Source organism: Podarcis pityusensis, assembly GCF_964106645.2.
Source record: "Podarcis pityusensis genome assembly, chromosome: 6".
Taxonomy (NCBI): domain Eukaryota; kingdom Metazoa; phylum Chordata; class Lepidosauria; order Squamata; family Lacertidae; genus Podarcis; species Podarcis pityusensis.
Genome location: NC_138030.1, coordinates 12,569,622 through 12,592,791, shown reverse-complemented (window position 1 = coordinate 12,592,791; position 23,170 = coordinate 12,569,622). Strand labels below are relative to the sequence as shown.

Below are 23,170 nucleotides of genomic sequence, written 5' to 3'. Positions count from 1 at the left end.
GAGGCAGTGGTTCTCAACCTTGGGTCCCCAGATGTTTTGGCCTACAACTCCCATGATCCCTAGCTCACAGGACCAGTGGTCAGGGATGATGGGAGTTGTAGGCCAAAAACATCTGGGGACCCAAGGTTGGGAAAGGCTGTTTGTGGGATTCCATTCCACTGTCAAACAGCTGTTTACATGTTAGTACTAGACTTAGGGCCAAACTATAGACCAGCACTCTTCAACCTTCAGTCTCCTGATGTTGTTAGACTACAACGCCCATCATCCACAGCCATTTTAGCTCCCGTGACCATGCTGGCTGGGGCTGCTGGGAGTTGTTGTCCAGAACACCTGGAGGGCAGTAGGTTGGGGAAGGCTGATTTAGTGGGCTGACATCTGAACTGGGGACATCACAGTTCAGCCACATGGTCAATAGGCGTGTGAGAGTTCTAGTTCAGCAATATGATGGGGGCTGTAGTTTAGCAAATTCAGACGTGTGTGGTTACAATTCATTTACCCCATGGGTAGGCAAACTAAGGCCGGGGGCCGGATCTGGCCCAATCGCCTTTTAAATCCGGCCTGTGGATGGTCCAGGAATCAGTGTGTTGTTACATGAGTAGAACGTGTCCTTTTATTTATAATGCATCTCTGGGTTATTTGTGGGACCTGGCTGGTGTTTTTACATGAGTAGAATGTGTGCTTTTATTTAAAATGCATCTCTGGGTTTTTTTGTGGGGCATAGGAATTCATTCATATTTTTTTCCCCAAAATATTGTCCAGCCCCCCACAAGGTCTGAGGGACAGTGGACCGGTCCCCTGCTGAAAACGTTTGCTGACCCCTGATCTACCCCATGCATCAATAGGTGAGCTTAGGGTGCATTCTGTGTTGGAGCAGAGGTGGGGATGTTTGATTTCTTCTCCGTTGCACTGCATAACTTAATGTTTGTTCATGTTCATTTTGAACGTTTCCAGAAAGTGATTGAAACCATACACAAAGGACAGAAAATGAAAGCTTTTATGTAATCACCCTTTGCGGTTGCTCTCTTCTGCTGCCCTTTTAAAGATTCCATTTGATAAGCGCTCAGCTACCTGGGTGACTCTTCAAAACACACACACATACACACACCAGCAACAATTGTGACTTGCCTTAGATAACTGAATCTGTGTTTGCTGTTGGAGAACCTCCCGGGGCTCACTTTATTCAGAGTGTTTCCTACTGTGGCTTTCTGCCACGGAAGTGCGGATGTCATAGGTAAAAATGGGGCAAGGTTCAACAAAAGTGCAGGCGTTCCCAAGTGACGTGAGACAAACAACTTTCTCCCTGACTACGGGGCCATTTCACAGATTATGCATAAGTGTTATTAGCTTCATTCTGTTTCTGTCCCACCCAAAGAAGCCCCCCCAAAGCAAAAAAGTAGTTGTTGTTTAGTCGTTTAGTCGTGTCCGACTCTTCGTGACCCTATGGACCAGAGCACGCCAGGCACTCCTGTCTTCCACTGCCTCCCGCAGTTTGGTCAAACTCATGCTGGTAGCTTCGAGAACACTGTCCCACCATCTCGTCCTCTGTCCTCCCCTTCTCCTTGTGCCCTCCATCTTTCCCAACACCAGGGTCTTTTCCAGGGAGTCTTCTCTTCTCATGAGGTGGCCAAAGTATTGGAGCCTCAGCTTCAGGATCTGTCATTCCAGTGAGCACTCAGGGCTGATTTCCTTCAGAATGGATAGGTTTGATCTTCTTACAGTCCATGGGACTCTCAAGAGTCTCCTCCAGCACAATAATTCAAAAGCATCAATTCTTTGGCGATCAGCCTTCTTTATGGTCCAGCTTTCACTTCCATACAACACTACTGGGAAAACCATAGCTTTAACTATACGGACCTTTGTTGGCAAGGTGATGTCTCTGCTTTTTAAGATGCTGTCTAGGTATCTCATTGCTTTTCTCCCAAGAAGCAGGCGTCTTTTAATTTCGTGGCTGCTGTCACCATCTGCAGTGATCATGGAGCCCAAGAAAGTAAAATCTCTCACTGCCTCCATTTCTTCCCCTTCTATTTGCCAGGAGGTGATGGGACCAGTGGCCATGATCTTTGTTTTTTTTATGTTGAGCTTCAGACCATATTTTGCGCTCTCCTCTTTCACCCTCATTAAAAGGTTCTTTAATTCCTCCTCACTTTCTGCCATCAAGGTTGTGTCATCTGCATATCTGAGGTTGTTGATATTTCTTCCGGCGATCTTAATTCCGGCTTGGGATTCATTCAGCCCAGCCTTTCGCATGATGAATTCTGCATATAAGTTAAATAAGCAGGGAGACAATATACAGCCTTGTCGTACTCCTTTCCCAATATGGATCACTGCCTTGTTGTGGCGAAGGGGCTTGAATAACTCAGAGAAGCTATGAACTATGCCGAGCAGGACACCCAAGATGGACAGGTCATAGTGAAGAGTTTTGACCAAACGTGATCCACCTGGAGCAGGAACCGGCAAGCCACTCCAGTACCCATGCCAAGAAAACTCCATGGACAAAAACAACAGGCATATAAAAAAGTAGTAAAACAATGCGAATTTCACCACAGCTAGAGTTTTCATATAACTTCAGGCACAGTGCTTTTCAATGAACTTAGTGTACAGATCAGCTGCATGTGAGTAAGCAGTCAAGGGTAGGAGAAATTGGGTGTTTTATGAACACATGAATGAGGCCTGATATCAACAGTAGAGGATTTTGGAAACAGCTCTTCCCAGCATGTTCACCATCAAATAGCAATGCAGGGTAACTGGGGAGCCACTCTTTCTTTGACTTTGCACGTAAGTCACACAATACATTCTACAGCTCTTGCCTTTATTTTTCACCAGATTACAGAGCACTGAACAGGCCCAAACTTAGAACTACTAATTAGATGTTTCTTATAATATACCCATCGTCTTTGCAGCTGTTTCCCAAATACTGGTGCCCCTCCAGCACTGGACTGTAGGCTAAGCATGTGAGCACGAGAGAGAGAGGGGGGTTTTGGGTTTTTTTAATGTCATTTGATAGTTCAAAAAAAGCATCAATGGTTACTTTAAAGAAAAACTTTATTGCATAATCTAAACATTCTACAACAGCATCCATTATTAGAACAGAACACTATTTTTCTCAGCTGAAGATTTATATGCTGTTTTTGTTCCGTTTTCTAAGTAAAGTGTTGTGAGGATTTCTCTTCCCTTTCTAGACTCCATAATTTAAGTGACTTTGCTAACAACCTTATGGATGAGAGAAGCCCTTCACTGTGGTATAATAGAACTGTATAGCTGATCGGTCATTTATTACGCAGTCAGAGACCTGCTAAGAACTGTAGGGTGGCTTGCCTGCCAAATTCCAAGGCTTCTGTGCTTCCGGTAGCTGCACAGAGGAGTCAACTCCAGTCGACGCTGCTTTTCCCATCAAAGAACTGTAGCAGTGGGTGAAGCGCACCTTGCGCAGGAGCCCTTCTGTTCGACGTTTCAAAGCACAGATGCCCCGCTCACTACTGATCAGGCAACCCCAGCGAACGACTTCACTTGCAAAGGCCACCACATGGAAGGAAAACCTGCTCCCAGACCTCACCAGTCACATTTAATTAGGGCCAAAGCAAATGATGCAAATTTGCATCGTTTATAGCTGCAACATCATTGCATTCGTGCATTGCCACTGGAGCCCTGAGATAAGTGATACGGAAACAGGGCTAGCTCCCTCGAATTATATAGGGTTGCCGTATTTTGAAGAGCAAAAAAGAGGACACATTTGCCGATGCCTGGAGAGGGGAGAGGGGTGCGGGAGCGGGCATGGGGTGGGTGCCAGGGTGCCATCAGAGGGAACATGGGAGGGCACTGCCTGGCATGAGCTGTCCCGCACTGAGAAAGAGAGAGGGAAGGGAGGGAAGGGAAAGAGAGAGGAAAAAGGAGATGGTGATTTCACTCTTGTAATCCTGGACATGCCCAGGAAAAACTGGATGTTTGGCAACCCTATTATAAGCTTATGTACTCAGGCATGTACGGATGTACCATTTTTTTGGGGGGGGGGGCGGGCGGCGGCATGAAATTAAAAACAAGAACTCCTGCATCTCTCTTAACCTCAAGCTACAAAGTGAATCTGGCACCAACTTCCTTGGCTGATTTCTCTGCTTGGTCAGAGGCCGACATTGAAGCTAACAATTACAGAACCTCACCACTGTCCTCTGGCTAACTCACCACTATCTGTAGCCTAGCAAACCAGGGGGCAGGGTACGAGGGACACCCCTTTTCTGATTCTGCACAGAAGTTTTAAAAGAAGTGTGAGAATCCTCTTAAGAGTAAGAGTGAGGCAGGGGAGAAATCAGGCTTGCTTTGCCTTTTAACGAAAACCTGCCTAATCCCGAAGTTGGCGCGTTTAATCGGAGAAAAGTCATTGCCAATATTTACTAAAGATTGGAAACTTCTTCTACACTTTTTGCCAGGAAAAGAAAAAGGAACTTATGATATTTGGGTTTGAGAATTGGAGATAATGCTGGTTTATAGAAAGTGGATTTGTTGGGTGTTATTTTGAAGTGGGTATGTTGAATATTTTTTATACACAGCTGACAGATGAAGAATCAGTATATCTGAAGATATATATACCAATATATCTATATATTGGTCCAGTATATGTGAAGGAGCATCTCCACCCCCATCGTTCTGCCCAGACACTGAGGTCTAGTGCCAAGGGCCTTCTGGTGGTTCCCTCACTGCGAAAAGCCAAGTTACAGGGAACCAGGCAGAGGGCCTTCTTGGTAGTGGCGTCCTCCCTGTGGAACGCCCTCCCACCAGATGTCAAAGGGAACAACAACTACCAGACTTTTAGAAGACATCTGAAGGCAGCCCTGTTTAGGGAAGCTTTTAATGTTTGATGTATTACAGTATTTTAATAATTTTTGGAAGCCGCCCAGAGTGGCTGGGGAAGCCCAGCCAGACGGGCGGGGTATAAATAATAAATTATTATTATTATTATTATTATTATTATTATTATTATCAGAAGTTCTCTTTTTTCTGTCACCCCGTCTTGCTTTCTTTTCCTTTTCTTTTCCCCTTATTCTTTCTCTAACTTCCCATCTCTTTCTCTTTCTCCTTTCCTGGTCTGTGTTTTCATTTAAATTAGCTTTTTGATCTGATAAAAAGACACTGAATATTAATTTTTGTATTCCTTTCCCCAAATTTTAATAAAATTTATTCATTTATTAAACCTACCTAACCCACATGACCTAAAAGTAAACCAAAAAGTATCCATCTTTCAAAATTCACACTTCAGAATTTATTTATTTTTGGCCATGCAGTTGCCCAACCCATAATATGTGTCCCAAAATGCACTTATTTGGGGAAAGTTTGCATAATAATGCACAGATTGGTGAAAAGAACATGGAAAAGTGCATTATCTAAGGTGAGATTGCTAGCAAAAAATGGGGATGTTAAAGGGAATTCTGCATTATTATTATTTGTTTGTGAAATAAATCACAAACTAATGTGGAAATGTGGCTGATGGAGAGAAGCCAGTATTAACAGATTTCTCCATCCCTGTCAAGTGTTCTTAAATATTTAGTTTCTGACCTTGGAGGGATTGCAAAAGTTTTGCAACCTGGTGAGAGCAGAGCAGGAAGCCCTTCCTTTCATAACAGCCCCTGCCAGAGTGGCAGTGATAACGCCATGCAGAATGGAGGCTGCAATATCATTCTCACAACATCCCTGTAAGGTAGGCCACTAGGTTTATCCCCACATGGCAAGTGCAGGAGCAGCGAAGCCGCGAGGGGTTCACTTGTTTTATGCTAAACTTCCTGTCTCAGAATTCATGCTCTCAGTCACAACTATCAGTGTTCAGTACAGCTCTGAGAGATGTCGCTAGGAGTCATATCACAAGATAATGCAAAAGGAAGTGCTGTCCAAAAGAAGGAACATCCAAATTCCCTTTGACATTTTGCTTCATCAGTAGTGACTTAGTGATGGGCAGTTCCTTTCCCAACACCCCAGGAAATTTCACCTGCCTGCTTGCAACTGTTTCTGCTTCTCTCTAAATTCCTCAGATATTTTGTGCTGAACAGAAACCTCTAAATATTTGTGGCTATTCTCAGGACACTTTCTTCCCTGGTGAAATATTTGATATCTGCATTTGGAATATTTCATTGAGCATCGCGTACAATAGCGTTTCTGTTCACAAATGATAGCTGGCATGCAATGGCATGTAGTATCTGATAGGGCTTGGTGCCATTTCATGTTTTATGCTTGCCAAAAGCATCCAAGCAAAAAAAATCAAGGTATTGCCAGCAAATCTGAAGCACTTACATTTCTAAAGTGTTTTCTTTTGGGGGGGTGCGACGTGTTATAAATGCACATTTCAAAACTGAAATTCATGTTCAAATTTTAAATGGCAGAATTTGGCAAATGCTGACTATTTTCACATATATAACTAACTTCTAGGTAAAGGTAGAGGGACCCCTAACCATTAGGTCTAGTCGTGACCGACTCTGGGGTTGTGGCGCTCATCTCGCTTTACTAGCCAAGGGAGCCGGCTTACAGCTTCTGGGTCATGGGGCCAGCATGACTAAGCCACTTCTGGCGAACCAGAGCAGTGCACGGAAATGCCGTTTACCTTCTCGCTGGAGTGGTACCTATTTATCTACTTGCACTGTGTGCTTTCGAACTGCTAGGTTGGCAGGAGCAGGGATTGAGCAACGGGAGCTCACCCCATCGCGGGGATTCAAACTGCCGACCTTCTGATCGGCAAGTCCTAGGCTCTGTGGTTTAACCCACAGCACCACCCGCGTCCCGCATTTAACTAGCTAGCTGCTATTCTCTGCTTCAAATTTAATGATAAGAGGTAATGATTTTGGGGACAAAAATAGACCAGGTATAGTTATTTGCAAGCTCTGCTTCTACATTTCCTTAGGTATCTGGCCAGTTGCTGCAGGGGGGCAAACAATTCTGAACTAAATGGACCTTGGCTTGATCCAGGAAGGCAGTCCTTATGTTCTCATTGTTAATGTTTGAACACAGCTAGATATCTGAGCTCAGGGATATTACAACTCCATTAGTGAAATGATGTTGAGCTCTGATTCAAGCCTCATCGTGCTGCCATGCCAGAGAATAAGAAACTGTGAACTATATCATCAGTTATGACAGCTCGGTTTTTGCTGCAGATCTTCTGAGACGCTGCTCGTTCTCGTCATTCTTCGTTCAGTCCCGCCTTGTTTAGTTTTGGAGAGGATTATTCATTACTGCCTGAAGAACATTGAGTTGTAATTGCTTTTTTGCTTTTTAGCATGGGGGGTGTACAAGTGTCATGGAAAATTACGTACCCTGAAATATATTCTGATTGTTCTCAGATCCTGCCAGATACACTGTCTCTGCATGGAGGAAAGGCAGGTCTAGGGAGGTCAGAGTTGCTCTGCAGAACTTGTTGCACTGCAGATGCTGTTGGACTCTAACTTCCAGCAGCCCCGGCCAGAATGGCCAATGTTCAGCTATGTATGATGGGAGTTGCTGCTCAGCAACTTCTGGAGGGCCACAGGTCCTCCACTACCTGCCCACAGACTGTCTTGCCAGAGTGGTGCATGCTCTAGTTATCTCCCACTTGGACTGCGCTCTGCGTGGGGCTGCCTTTGAAGGTGACCCTGAAACTGCCATTAATCCAGAATGCAGCAGCTAGACTGGTGACTGGGAGTGGCTGCTGAGACCACATAACACCGGTCCTGAAAGACCTACATTGGCTCCCAGTACGTTTCTGAGCACAATTCAAAGTGTTGGTGCTGATCTTTAAAACCCTAAATGGCCTCGGTCCAGTATACCTGAAGGAGCGTCTCCACGCCCATCGTTCAGCCCAGACACTGAGGTCCAGTGCCGAGGGCCTTCTGGCGGTACCCTCCCTGCGAGAAGCAAAGTTACAGGGAACCAGGCAGAGGGCCTTCTCGGTAGTGGCGCCCGCCCTGTGGAACGCCCTCCCATCTGATGTCAAGGAAATAAACAACTATCTAACTTTTAGAAGACATCTGAAGGTAGCCCTATTTAGGGAAGTTTTTAATGTTTAATGTTTTATCATGGTTTTAATACTCTGTTGGGAGCTGCCCAGAGTGGCTGGGGAAATTCAGGGCGGGTTATAATTATTCCTGAGTTGGGTGCTCAACATGATCCCCCACTTGCCTGATTACTCTTCCTCCAGAAAGTGTTTGGCACACACAAAAAAGTCCATGTACAGAGCCTTGGTAAGAGGTGTGGAGATCGCAGCCAATATATGTCCCTTCCTTTAAGTGGTTTTCACAATAAGAGCTGTTTGACAGTGGAATGGTCTCCCTCGGGAGGTTGTAGATTCTCCTTCCTTGAAGTTTTTTTAAGCAGAGGTTGGATGGCCATGTGTCGCGGGCTGGACCGAGACACATTGAATAAGCGTTTCAGTTTAAAGCGTTGTCAGTTTAAACAGGGAAAACATGTAGAGGGGAAAAAGGGACTCCGCGTCGCCATCTGGTGGCACAATGTTATTTCACACATCCAATGCATATAAATCACTTTTTCTTTATCGGTTTAGATGAGTCCATGGATGCTTTAGTTGAGATTCCTGCATTGCAGGGGGTTGAACTAGATGTCGCTTGGGGTCCCTTCTAACTCTGCAATTCTATGAGTCTATCAATGTATGAATTGGGGTTGGGAACCCAAGGCCGCATCCTATATCATTAATCAATCAATCAATTAATCCATTTTATTTATATTCCACTTTTCCTCCAAGGAGCTCCAGGTGGCATGCATAGTTCCCTTCCTTCCACATTTTATCCTCCCCACAACCCTGTGAAGTGGGTAAGAGACAGTGACTGGCCCAAGGTCACACAGTGGCTGAGTGGGAATTCGAACCCTGCAGCTTTGTGGAAGAAATTCTCCAGTACTTATTGCATTTCCCCCCATTTCTTTATATATATATATGTGTGTGTGTGTGTGTGTGTGTGTGTGTGTGTGTGTGTGTGTGAACATACCACTTTCCACAGTAATTAAACATACTTTTACATCTTATACAATTTTTTGACTTCCATCAATCCTGTCTCAAAATTTTCCAATCTAATCTCTTAGTATACATTTCTTACTTTCCCTATTACATTTAAATCTCATAACCAATATCTCTATTCTTTATCTAGTTTGTAACATTTCATATATTTCTCCTTACAAAACTTCTTGTAGTCCTACTAGCATAATTTGTTGGTTACAATTGCTCTTCAAATAGTTCATATACTTCTTCCAATCTTCTGTAAATCTCTGGTCCTGCAGGTTTCGAATCTTTTATGTCATTTTGTCCAATTCTGCATAGTCCATTAATTCCGTCTGCCATTCTTCTTTTGTCGGGATTTCTTCTTGCTTCCATTTCTGGGCTAACAATACTCTTGCCGCCGTTGTTGCATATAAAAACAATTTAAGATCTTGCCTATGAATATCCTGACCTATAATACCAAGTAAAAATGCTTCTGGTTTTTTACTAAATGTATATTTCAACATCGTTTTCATCTTGTTATATATCATTTCCCAGAAGTTCTTTACTTTCTTACATTCCCACCACATATGATAACCTGTTCCTTCTTTTTCTTTACATTTCCAACATTTATTATTTGTCTTATTCATTCCCCCCCCCCCCCATTTCTAGTCAATTGCCTGCTTCCAACAAGGCCCCACCAGATCCTTCCAAAACAACCCCTCTAGCGGGGCATAGAGGCAGGGCAAGCTGCAAGTTGGAAGAGACCTTCAGCGCCCCCTGCCTGCTGGAGGGTGAAAGGCTCTCAGTTGTCCGTGGTTCCCCTTGTTGCAGCAGCAGTGTTCCTCTTTGGATCACCAGAACAAAATGGTTTAAAGTGGAGCAGGACAGGTGCTGCTGGTGGTCTTCAAATGTGCTGGAGCAGCTGCCTGACAATGCTTCATGTTTGACGCACCACACTATATTCCCTCAAGCCCCATTTCAAAAGTGCATGTCAAGTATTCTTAGGCACCCAATGTGGCATTTACCTTTAAAGACGCGTTTGCAAAGTTTTTGTTTTTTAAAGGATGGAAGGTCATCAGATCACCTTGTATTGTTGCAAGATTTCTAGCCTCCCTTTCCTTTACAAGGCTGGCAACCCCCCCACATCCAAACACCGTTACACTCCCCACCTTTGGGATGGGTTTCCCCCTGACACGCTAATCTACACAATGTTCCACTGCAGGAACATTTGAATCAGTACCCTAATGGATGCTTCATTTAGCTATAATGATAGATCAGTTCTCCATGGAAAGCATTAAGTGTGCATAATGATTCTCTGCATGCAAGCATCTATTCGTATAAGTGACATTTTCACCTGGTTTGGCTTTTTTTCTTGCTAATGGCAGGAAACGCTGAACTTGGCAGATTTTCCTCTCTATGTATCTTTAAAATATACATCTTCTCAAATCTGGAGATGGGCAGGTATTGTGTCCTTCACTGTTTGGCTGATAGTCCTCTGAGTTTGTCTGTAAATGTGGAATATTTTCGAGGGGCCTTGGCCACAGAGGTTTACCTCCTTATGCTTTGTTGTTATTGCTCTGATGAGTCAATGGTTGACTTGATCTTTGATGAGGCCTTGAATTTCCAAAGAATAAGAGCAACATTGCCACTGTCTTCTCGAACCCACTTGCCAGACTAGACAGAAGAATGGGTGTGAATGGGAAAAACTTGGTTTATCTGGGCTGGAAAATTATCTGCCCTTTATTTCACCCTTCCTAGTGAGGGGAACAAGCCCACAGCAGAAAAATAAATAGCCATATGAGGACCAAGCTCAGAGGGAGAATTAGACCTGTCTGAAGAAATATTGGGATAAGGGCTCCTGCTGGAAAGAATGAAAGGGACAACACGAGGCAGATGGGGTTCCTGGGACATAAGTTTGTTTCCTTTCTGAAAGTGCATATGCCAAAAAGATTTTGGCTACAGACCCTTTCCTGGCTGGCAATCTGGCACGGATAGATTTTATGAATTGCCTCCTAAATCTTTTTCCACTACTTTGTGGCCTCCTTGTAAGAGGAACATAGGAAGTTGCCCTCTACTGAGGGCTTATCCACACTTAACTCTCACCCATGCTTTCCAGGGATGGTCCATGATTAAAAGCTCTGTGTTTGAGCACCCCACCTTTTTTGTTTTCTTTTTTTTTTTGTTCTGGAGCTTTCCCCGTGAAAACCTGCTCTTTAAAGCTGAATCGGAGCAAATATCAAACTGCAGGAAACCTAAATTGACATTTGCTCCAATTCAGCTTTAAAGAGTGGGTTTTTTTGGGGAAAACTTGGAGGCAGGGGGGTGGAAATCTGCATTGAAGTGCAGGTCTCTGTCTGGAAAAAGCTAGGCAAATGGTAAGCGTGGATAAGCCTTGAGTCAGACCATTGGTCCATCTTAGCTTAGCATTGTCCACACTGATTTGCAGCAGTTCTCCAGCACTGCAGATGGGGGTTTCTACCTGGAGATGCCAGGCATTGAACATGGGACCATCTGCATGCAAAGCAGGTTCTCTACCTCTGAGCTTCGACTCTTCTTCTGAGCACTTAGCATTGCAGGTCAATCCTTGCCTTGTGGATCACCTCATTGTGCCACCACTCATTCAGACTCCCACCTGAGCTCAAATCCCACCCCTCCTTCAGCCTTAACCCCTTAGTGCTTACCCCCGCCTGAAATGAAGCCCAGGTACATGCAAGTTATGCTACTGTTTATTTATATGCCACTTTTCAACCAAAAGAGGCACCTCAAGGCAGCTCATGCGAAATAACATACAAATGCAAAATTCAAATACAGTGGTACCTCAGGTTAAGAACTTAATTCGTTCTGGAGGTCTGTTCTTAACCTGAAACTGTTCTTAACCTGAAGCACCACTTTAGCTAATGGGGCCTCCCGCTGCCACTGCACGATTTCTGTTCTTATCCTGAAGCAAAGTTCTTAACCTGAGGTAATATTTCTGCGTTAGCGCAGTCTGTGACCTGAAGCATCTGTAACCAAAGGTACAGCACAACTTATAAGAATTTGAGACAATGAAATCTTAACATTTGTAACTGTTTCTGCCAAACAAAGGCCTATCCCCACAAAAAAGTCACAGAGAGCAAAAGTAAATACTTTGGGAGCAGCTCCCAGGCAACAAGAGCAGGGCAAGGAAGGTAGAAAGGTTTATTCCTTGATGGTTCCTGCTGCTGTAATGCCACCAAGGGCAACATTCATCCCTTGATAGCCTTTTGACTTCTTCCCCCCAATCTCTCTCTGTTGTCTCCCCAGTCCCACAAAAAAAAATTACAACACTACCCAACTTTAGACGGCATGTTCCTCAGGGCAAGACAGGGCCGGCCAACCCACGGGGCAAGGCAAGGCAACCACCTTGGGTGGCAGTCTCCACAGGGGCAGCAGTTCCGGCCTCCAAGGAATGCATTGCCCACGGCTGCCACTGTGGTAACAAGAACTGCTGTGCACTCCTTGGAGTCCAGTTCTGCTGCCTCCTTGGCAGCCACTCTCCACAATGCCGCCTCTGAAACAGCCTCTTGGAGAACAGGAGGCACAATTGGTCTCCTCCCCCCTTGTTCCTGATGTAGATCTTTATTCCTGCCATGTTCCTCATGGTCTGGTTTACGGGCGGTCGAAGTCCTGGCGGGGAGGACATTGGGACCGGGGGCAAGACGGCAGTGTGGGAGCAGGAACGGGAGTTCGGAAGCCAGGAGTCAGGAAGCCAAGGGTCCAAGGGTCAGAGAGCCGGGAGTCAAGAAGCCAAGGGTCCGAGGGTCAGGAAACCAGGGGTCAAGAAGCCAAACACAGCAAGGCAGGAAGCGTGTTGCTGTGGCAAAGAGTGAAAGGGAAATGCTAGCCTTATATCCCTTCCCGGCCTTTGCCACCAGGTTCTGTGAGTTACCAATTTGCCTCACCCGTGCGGCTGCGCCTTGCCTCTTCAGAACAAACTTAGGAAAGTCCCAGTCCTGCAAAGCCCTACCAGTCACAGGGCCTGGCTCCTGCATGCACTCCTGATAATGTAGGACTTCGCTCACCCCTTCTTCCTTGTTAGGGGTTGTGTGTGCCATTTTGTGGTTCACCTCAGGTACCCAAATGCCGTGGGCTGGTCCTGGGGGGGCTTATAAGTAAACCACCCCTCACAAAGATCACAAAAGTAAAAGTGCTGAAATGGTGGGAAATAACACAGCGAGGAGGATATTTCAGAGGGCCCCTGGATTCTCCACATGGAGGTGCAAATGAATCACTGAATCTGTTTTCCTTGAGCAGCCTCTCCTGGCTCTGCTGGAGAAAGAAAGCCAGGAGAGAGAGAATGGTTCTGGTAGGCAAGGCAACAGATTGATTGCTCTTAAAACAATAAATAACACGCACTAATTGATGCCTTATCTTGCCTGAACTCCTGCAGCCATGGATAAGAATGCCAGCAAGAGTTGGAAACTAGGTTGTGCACACCCCCAGCATCCCATGTCACCGTTCTCGTTAAATCTATAGAAGTGGCGGGAGATGGGAAAAACTCAGTGAGTTGGGGCAGTGTGTGAGTGATGCACAGTGATAGAGGATGGCAGAGGAGGGGAGGAGGGGAACTTAAGGCGAAAAAGAGAAAGAGAGAGAGAGAGGGAGACTGGAAGGTGATTAGAAATGCAGATAGGCATGAGGGGAGTGAAATCAGGTTTGGGTGGAGAAGTCAAAATGTAAATAATGTGTTGCCTGGGACAGCAATGGTTTGGAGAGTTAAGGAGGCCAGGGAAGAAACTGAAAGGAGGAGACTAGAAGACTCCAAGGTTCACAGGAATTCATGAGTTCTCATTCTCCTAGGCTGAATGGCTCTTGAAATTGAGGGCTCCTTCAAATAGACTGTAAATTAGGGGACGTGGCCACGATTCCCTTGCAACTTGTCATTTTCACAACAGCCTTTTTGCCAGAGTCCTCTTTCCCTTCTCTGTTCAGAGTCTGGCACAAGCCATCTTGGGTTCCTGAGGTCCTTCTCAGCCTTTCAGGTTCCACACACGCATGTCAGATGGGTGTGCGTGTGCACCAGGGTGGGGTGGGTGTACGTGCATGATAGGGCACGGGGTGCAATGGGGGAAGGATTCCACCGTGATACCCCAGCCCTTGCCTCCAGCACGACCCCACTCCGGTTCCTCCAACACCAGGGGAAGAGTGCCAGGCCAGGAGCTCTGGGGGACCCTGCTGGGGGTGCCTCCTTTGCGCCCCCTCAAAAATCTGCACCTGGGGCCATGGCCCCACTGGCCTAACCTTGCTCAAGGTCCCCTTGAAATCATACATGAACATGTTCTAAAATTATACAGCATAACTAAGGCAACTAAGGCAAACAACAATTGGTCGAAGCAGGCGTTGTCAAATGTATTTGAAGTGAGCCTACCCACAGGCTGTATCTAAATACAAAAGTAACTTATTTTCAGTTTTATACGTTGACACTGGAACGGCTTTACCCAAAGAATCCTGTGGGACTGTTAATTGCTTGGAACAGGACTCTCTTCTCCTCTTCTTATCTTACGTAAAGCTGTGTCTGTTAATGGTGGTTGAATGAATGAGAGAGATACTGGAATGAAATAATAGCCAACATAAGATCTGTTTTGAAATATCCAGTTTGGAAAGGCTCATATTTTTCACCCTCCCCTTCCCCTCCCCTTTCCTTTTCTTAATCTTATTAAGACGACGTTTTCCATATTATCACAATATTTATATACGGTTTGACATTTGACCTTCTCTGAATTTTGCAGTGCTGTTCTCCAACCAAATAAATGAGTGCAAAATATGTATATCAGGAGAAACTTACTTCCGGGGTGGCGCCATCGGCAATGGCGGACTCCCTCTGAACTGGAGGGACTAGCTCCGCGGGAAACGGGTCTTCTCCGCTATGGCGAAGCAGGGACCCTTTCAAAAATCACAGGCGGATGAAGCCTGTGACCATGGGACTCGGTGGGCACCTTTCGTGCCCCCCCAACTCACTAAGGAACCCACTAACGGGCTCCGAAGTGAAGAGGGGGAAGTGGCGTGGTGCTGTGAGTCAACTGCTATTTCCGTGGAGCGAAGCCGCATAGCCGTTGCCGGAGAGCGCTGCCTTTTTCCTGGGACAATTTGGACTCTAAAATAGGCACCCGTGAGTACTTAGACTTTGAACAACGGGACGTTAGATGGGGACTTGCGAGCAGAAAGGAATTGGATCTTAAAAATCTATTTCAATTTGGTACGGAACGGGAAGGTCTAAACAGGAAGTCAGCCTTCCGTTCTTCTGTAGACAGAATAAAGAAAGACAACGTAAACTAGAGCTCAGGAAATCGCTTTTAAAGGATTGGATTTCATCATTTAAAATTGTGGAACCCCCCTTCGACAGCAGGAGAAGAAGGGGGATCTTTTTTGGACTGTTTAAAGTGAGTTTAAAGTAAAGCAACTTTCCTCCGTCCTGATCCTGGAGCGGGGTGTCAGGACTGACGTTTGAAGTTCATTGACCAGAGACAAACGTTTTTGACAGATAGCTAAAAGAAGAGAAACATAGTGATTCCATTGTTTCCCTTCGCATTTCAAAGGAACAAATATTGACAAAGTATCTCAAAAAGGGAAACTTTGTTGTAAGATCAAATAGAAGTTTCCCCCTAGAGGAAGACTGTGAAACTGTAACCAACTCCAGGGAGCCGGCAGCTGTTTACAGATTACAATCGTGGGAATAGGCATTTGACCTTGCAGGACAATGTATTCAGAAGCTTTGTTGTGTGCTTTCTACAAAACAAATGCCCTACTGGAACAGTTACATGAGAAGGTGAATTTGATGACGACTTCGACTAGAAATTTTGAACAGGCAGTGGGAAATTTTGAACAGACAGTGGGAAAATATGTGGAGCCCACCCAGGAATTAAATCAGGAGTGTGTCCTGACAGAACAGGCCCAACAGGAATATGAGTTTTCGGATTTGACAAATGAACTTGGAAAAAGCCAGATTTGGAAAGAAAAAGTTTGGTTTGGCTTGGAAATGGGGGGCTGGATTGACCCCCCCTATGCTGGGATGTTTGGACTTTTCAAATCTGGCAATGGGCCGTGAGATGTTTGGGATTGTGGGGGCTCTAAATTTTGGAGGGTCTTTGAAACATGCTTCTAAATACCATATGGAATTCAGTGCTGAATATGGAAAAGGGGCTGATCTGTCAAGAAGGGTTAAAACTATTGCCAAGCTGGAGTTACCACGAGCAGGAGACAAGGGAAAATACAGTTACAAATATGAAGAAGAGCTGTGAAAGGGACATGGAAGAGACTTGAGGGCCTCGGATATAAGGTTGCCAGGTTAATGGGCCAGATCGATGGGATAATAAGGACTGACAAAACCCGGAACCAGGAGGAAGGGACGTTGGATGAAGATTGGATCTGTTTGTATTTCTTTTTTCTACCATTAGAACTGTTTTATAAAATTGATGAATGTCAGAAAAATGTTGGAATGAAATTACTCGGCTTTAGTAAAGATGTTTAAAGAATTATGAAAGAATATTATGGTTATGAGAAGTTGCTAAGGATAAGATTTAAGTTTTAAGCTTTAAGGTTTATTTTCTTATAGAAAGATAAGATTAAAACTGTTTAGGGTAATGTAATGACAGAATATTATGAAATATGGAAAGGATTTGCTGGGATAATTAATAACTAGGATACAAAGAAAGGGAGGAGGAGGAGGTCAAAGAAAGAAGGTAATGACAGTTGAGGATTTGAGAATAATGAATTTGTTTTTAAATGTTCTTAAATTGTATTTTTGTTTTTTTTCTGTCTTTTTTTCTTATTTTTGAATTTGTATTCGTATGGTTGGAAGGGGTTTGTTTTTTTTCTACTTTGTTAACTATTTTTATTTTGCATTTTCTTCTGCTTTTATTTTATGTTGTAACACTTTGAAAATTTCAATAAATATTTTATATAAAAAAAAGAGAAACTGTGCATATAAGTGATACTGGTCAAAACAACCTACAAAACTGCTTTATTTTAGAAGAAATTGCTTGCAAAATTCAGAAATTCACACTGAAATGCTAATGAAATTTTGTGAGGATGTTAAAATTAATAATCACATATTGGCATGGAAATGTGGAAGACTGAATTTAAGATTGGGAAAGTGAAATTGACGGAATTGTCTACCCTTATCTCCAAAGAAAGGATGTATTCACAATTACATTAGCAAGCATTACCAAGGAAATAAATGGATATGCTTCAAGCTCAAAGGCAAATCCTTAACAGGGAACCTATTAAGATCTGGAAGAAAATAGCCCCTCCACTATTGCCATGCTTTTATTTGGAGAGCAGAGCCACCTGCCTTGATGAGAGCAGCCTGCAAGCTGTGTCACCATGAATCCTGCCGAGTCAAGAAAAGATTTAAGAGTTTAGGGCTTCCCAAGTGTGACTCAGTCAAAACAAATTCACACAGCTGGCTCACCTGACTGCATTCAGTTTTGTCCTCTGCTCTAAGGGCAAGTGGATCAGAAGGAAGGGGGTGGAAGACAGGACCGTACAGTCCCACGGGATTCATTGGGGGCAGCAGCCCAGTCAGATGGATGACATATAAGTAATAAAATTATTATCATTATTATGAATATGGTTGACACTGGCTACAACCCACTCAGTCAAATGTCCTGGCACGATGCTTTGCAGCAGCTTGCAAAAACCCACCTTCAATCTTGGATCGATGAATTGTAGGGTCAGCAACCCGCTGAGATGTCATCAGAAGCCAGCCAGCTCATCAAGTCTCTGCTTAAATGCTTGAGAAAATCTCAAGACAGGCGGCACTTATGCTCGTAGAGGAGGGAGGGGAAGTGTCTGGAAAATATGCATCGATCTCTAGAATGGTGACGACGCATGAAGGTTGCATTGCTTGCCTTGAGACAGCTGGCTTCTGGGGTGATTTAACTCCATGCTTTGATTCCAGCTGAACTGAGATCTTTGCTTTAGTGTCAGTGGTTATTAGATACCTCATCTTTGTGGTGAGTGTGAATATCTGGCTTAGAATATCTATACTGGTGGCAGAAGACAACTTTGGGGATAAAAATCTTTTTATCCCACCTTTACTCCCATGACCTCAAGGCGATATACATAGTTCTGCTCCTCCCCATTTTATCCCCACAAGAACTCTGAGGTAGGTTAGGGTGACAGTGAGTGACTGGCCCAAGGTCACCCAGTGAGCTTCATGGCTGAATGGGGGAATCGAACCCTGGTCTCCAAGGTCCTAGTCCAACACTCAAACCACTGTACCACACTGCCATTCACAGCTGATATGCAAAGGAAAGGCAAGAGAGAATTGTGCTGCTGCTCCCCACTAAAGAAGCTCATAAGAGCCCTTCCCTTTGGGAAAAGGAAGATCACTTCATAGGCCTAGGGGTAGGGCAGCCACTTAGGCATTGTAATATCAAAAGAGACATAGATTTGCATATGGTGCTTTATATTTTTAGGTGCACATTTAGAAATAATTAGTATAATGTAAACAGAAACACAATAAATATCTCATGCATAGATTTGGGCCTTGGCATGCACACACACACACACACACACACACACACACACATATGATATTTTATTTATACCCTGCCCTCCCTGGCCAGAGCCGGGCTCAGGGCAGCTAACACCAGTAAAATTACAATAAAAATATATTTTAAAAACCAAATTTAAAATACAGGTTAAAATACAATTTAAAATGCAGCCTCATTTTAAAAGTAGCCCATAGATCAAAACCATAAGGGGAGGGAAACATAAGGGTCAAACTGAGTCCAAACCAAAGGCCAGGCAGAACAGCTCTGTCTTGCAGGCCCTGCAGAAAGATGTCAAGTCTCGCAGGGCCCTAGTCTCTTGTGACAGAGCATTCCACCAAGTCGGGGCCAGTACTGAAAAGGCCCTGGCCCTAGTTGAGACCAATCTAACCACCTTGAGACTTGGGACCTCCAAAATGTTGTCATTTGTGGACCTTAAGGTCCTCCACAGGGCGTACCAGGAGAGGCGGTCCCGTAGGTATGTGGGTCCTAGGCCGCTTAGGGCTTTAAAGGTCAAAACCAGCACCTTAAACCTGACCCTCTACTCCACCGGGAGCCAGTGTAGCTGGTAAAGCACCAGATGAATGTGATCCCGTGATTAAGATTGTTTAGGGATCCCTGCCCCACTCCAGCCCAAAGTGTAACATAGCAGAGCTTACTTGGCAAGCCTCCATCCTTTCAGGAATGAGATGTTACTCCAGAGCAGGGCTTTTGAATCAGTGGCTTTCCAGATTTTTCTTGGACTCCCAACTCTCTTTAGCCAGTATGGTCTATGATCAGGGATGGTAAGAATTCAGCAAGATCTGGCAGGCCACTACAGAAGCCTCTGCCATCATCTCACATTGTCAAATGGAAGGTGCGCTTGCAAGGGAAGAGCTTGGCAAAATATTGTTATGGCAACGTAATATTGTGCATGTCTTCTCGAATGTAAGTCCAATTGAGTTCAATGACTTCATACTCCTAGGTAAGTATGTGTATGCTTCAGTACCCATTTATCTGGGAGTAAGCTCTGTTAAGGGACGCGGGTGGTGCTGTGGGTTAAACCACAGAGCCTAGGGTTTGCCGATCAGAAGGTCGGTGGTTTGAATCCCTGCGACGGGGTGAGCTCCTGTTGCTCGGTCCCTGCTCCTACCAACCTAGCAGTTCGAAAGCATGTCAAAGTACAAGTAGATAAATAAGTACCGCTCTGGCGGGAAGGTAAACGGCATTTCCGTGCACTGCTCTGGTTCGCCAGAAGCGGCTTAGTCATGTTGGCCACATGACCCGGAAGCTGTACGCCGGCTCCCTTGGCCAATAAAGCGAGAAGAGCACCTTAACCCTAGAGTTGGCCACAACTGTACCTAATGGTCAGGGGTCCCTTTACCTTTACCTTTAAGCTCTGTTAAACACAATGGGGCTTTAATAAGCATATTGGTTTGTATTCATAATCTTCTGACTTCTCCTAAAAGTCAAACCGTTCATATCCATTTATATAATGATTTTATCCTGCATTTTCCCCATCACCAATTTTTCATTGTACTTGAAGACTGAAAATATTTTTAGATCACTTCCACTAATGAGACAATGAATTCAAACTGTCTCTTATTTAGCCATTCGTCTTTGTCTTATCAACCATTTCCCACCACCCGCAAAAAAATTAGAGGCATAATTGCTTCTGTGCAAGAGCTGCTTACTGCACAGGCACCTACCCAACTTTAAAACCATAATAATTCCAATTTTCTTGAAAGTCTGGCCTCCCCATTAAGCTCTAAAAGCATTATTTAGTTTCCTTGCATTTCCCCTCCCACCCTTATAAAATGAAATTGATCATATAAGGCTGTTTGTTTTAAATGCGGCATTCACAACGCAAATTATTATGAAGTTATTATCCCAGAAACAAATGGCTTGGAAATGTGTTCCCTATCATTCATTTAAATTTTATGGGTTGTTGAAATAAATATGCAAATTGCCTTATAATTCCCTGGCTCGTGACATCGTGGGTGACGGATGCTCACTATGCACTTGAGAATTAATGTGTGTACACCCACATATATATCCTAGCAATGCTACCCACAACCATTATTTATGGAGCTCTGCTACTCTCTTTCAAGACACTGGCTGGAAGATGCCTGCCACTGAGCTGTCTTCATTACTTACTGCCCCAGCATTGCTTCCTTCCTATTAATGAAATTGATAGTCATATGAGGACCTATTATTAAGTGTGAAAATGAGCTCTGTCTAGAAACAAATGTGGCAAAGGGAGAGGATCTTGGCAGGACTTGTCAATAGCAGCTTCTTGGAGCTATTGACACTGGCTGAGGTTTGGTATCAAGTCATATTCTCGTTCCATGTATCGATCCATAGAATCTGAGGCCCCATCTGCACTATAAAGCAGTATGATAAACAGCTGTGGCTCCCCCCTGCCCCCAGAATTATGAAGACTGTTGTTATGTATTCAGTGGTCTGTGTTTGCCTGAGGTTGAGTCTGGACTAAGGATTCTGAGCCCCTGTGTTCTGATTCGATACATGATATCCAACAATTCAGGATTTGGGCCTCTGTCACTGGCCCTTAAACTCTGAGTTAAGATTCGCAGCTTGGAAGTTTAGACAGCCAATCACGTTGGGAGTGGGGGTGGCACAGACCTTCGGAAATGTATATAAGCAGTTGCTTTGCCCCTGTTGTCCAGTTCTGTGCGTTCAATAAAGGTTCTTGCCATTATCACTGTGTCTTGCCTCGTGGGAACCCACCTACACGTCAACTGTAGTTTATTACTGGTTCAGAAAGTTGTTCAGAGACCCTCATTTCCCTTCACAGAGTGACAATTCCCAGAGTTCCTTAGGAAGAAGAACTGAGTGTTTGTTCTTGTTGTTTAGTCGTTTAGTCGTGTCCGACTCTTCGTGACCCCATGGACCAGAGCACGCCAGGCACTCCTGTCTTCCACTGCCTCCCGCAGTTTGGTCAGACTCATGCTGGTAGCTTCGAGAACACTGTCCAACCATCTCATCCTCTGTCGTCCCCTTCTCCTTGTGCCCTCCATCTTTCCCAACATCAGGGTCTTTTCCAGGGAGTCTTCTCTTCTCATGAGGTGGCCAAAGTATTGGAGCCTCAGCTTCAGGATCTCTTCTTCCAGTGAGCACTCAGGGCTGATTTCCTTCAGAATGGATAGGTTTGATCTTCTTGCAGCCCATGGGACTCTCAAGAGTCTCCTCCAGCACCAGAATTCAAAAGCATCAATTCTTCGGCGATCAGCCTTCTGTCCAGAAAACCGTTGTCCGCTGGACTTCCTGAACATTATTACCCGCTTCTGGAGAGCTTAGATATGGTACTGGAAGCAGCAGTGGCCATCAGTACTGGCATGATCTGCAATGGGAAGCTAGAAGGCATTTTAGATTTCCCACAATGCCCTGCCATAGGCCACGCTCACAGCATACACTGAAAGCACTATGATACCACATTAACATGCCCTCCAACATTTCTCTGATGAAAATAGGGACATCCCGTTCCATACTGATAATTTTACTCTTTTTACCCCACACATCTTATTGGGTTGCCTAAGCAGCTCTGGGCAGCTTCCAACATATGTAAAAACATAATAAAACATTAAACATTTTTTAAAAAACCCTTCCCTATACAGGTTTGCTTTCAGATGGCTCGGGGATCAGATAACTCCATACCCTCCAAGATTTCTCCAAGAAAAATAGGGACGTCCTAAGGAAAAGCAGGACATTCCAGGATCAAATCAGAAACTGGGACTGCTTCTCTAAATCAGTGACACCCCTGGAAAATAAGGACACTTGGAGGGTCTGCATTAAACCGTCATGGCTTCCCCCCAAAGAATCCTGGGAGCTGTAGTTTGCTAAGGGTGCTCAGTGTTGTTAGGAAACCCCTATTCCTCCCACAGAGCTGCAATTCCCAGAGTGCCTTCGGAAGAAGAACTGAGCGTTAGACCACTCTAGGAATTGTAGTTTTGTGAGTGGAATAGCAGATACTCTTGGGACTTCCCCCAAAGGCTAATCATAGCTGATGGTACCAACAGCCACGCCTGACAAACAAGCCAACATTTTCTGTGAGGTTCAGGTAGGGTTTCACCTGAAATTTCACTTGAGGTAGAATTTGGGCAGCAACTCTGCATGTTATCTTGTTGCTTTTCTTGCTGCAACTTAGAGATCACTATACTGAAGAAAATAATGCCCCCTGGTCCTACTTGATCAAGGCCAGATTAAGACCTTTAGAGACCCTAAGCACTTAAAAGATTTTGGTGCCCCCCCCCATATATCTTATTCAAAATATGCACAATAATAAACTGTAAAATAAAATCATATTTTTCAAAATGAAACAAAACCTACAGCAAGATGGAAAATAATGTTGTTGGGTTTTTTTGTTTTTGTTTTGGTATACTTCTACTTTATTTATATTTGGAGGAAAAATCTCTTACTTTTTCTAACTGCAAAGTCTTTGATCAAATCCTTAAAACTAGTCTTACATAACACATCTGCTTCTATACTTAGTAGAGACAAGGCATCCAGCCGGCCTTGGTGCATAGTTTTATGAAGATTTTATGAAGATTATATGAAGATTATCCGCTCTGAGACCCCACAACTAATTCTCCCCTGGCCTCCTCGCTGGCCCAAGTAGGACCAATTCAGCCAGCTAGCCCTGGGGATTATCTAATGCTTATTTCCCCTAAATTGATTTCTGAATTTTGAATTTTATTGTTATTCATGTTTTTATACTGTATTT

At 44.4% G+C, this 23,170-nt stretch overlaps 1 protein-coding gene across 4 annotated transcripts in view; it reads left to right on the top strand.

Annotated features, from left to right (window-relative positions):
• Nucleotides 1-23,170, top strand: part of PHACTR3 (phosphatase and actin regulator 3) — a 212,237-nt gene that overhangs the window by 75,816 nt on the left and 113,251 nt on the right. The window lies entirely within an intron of this gene.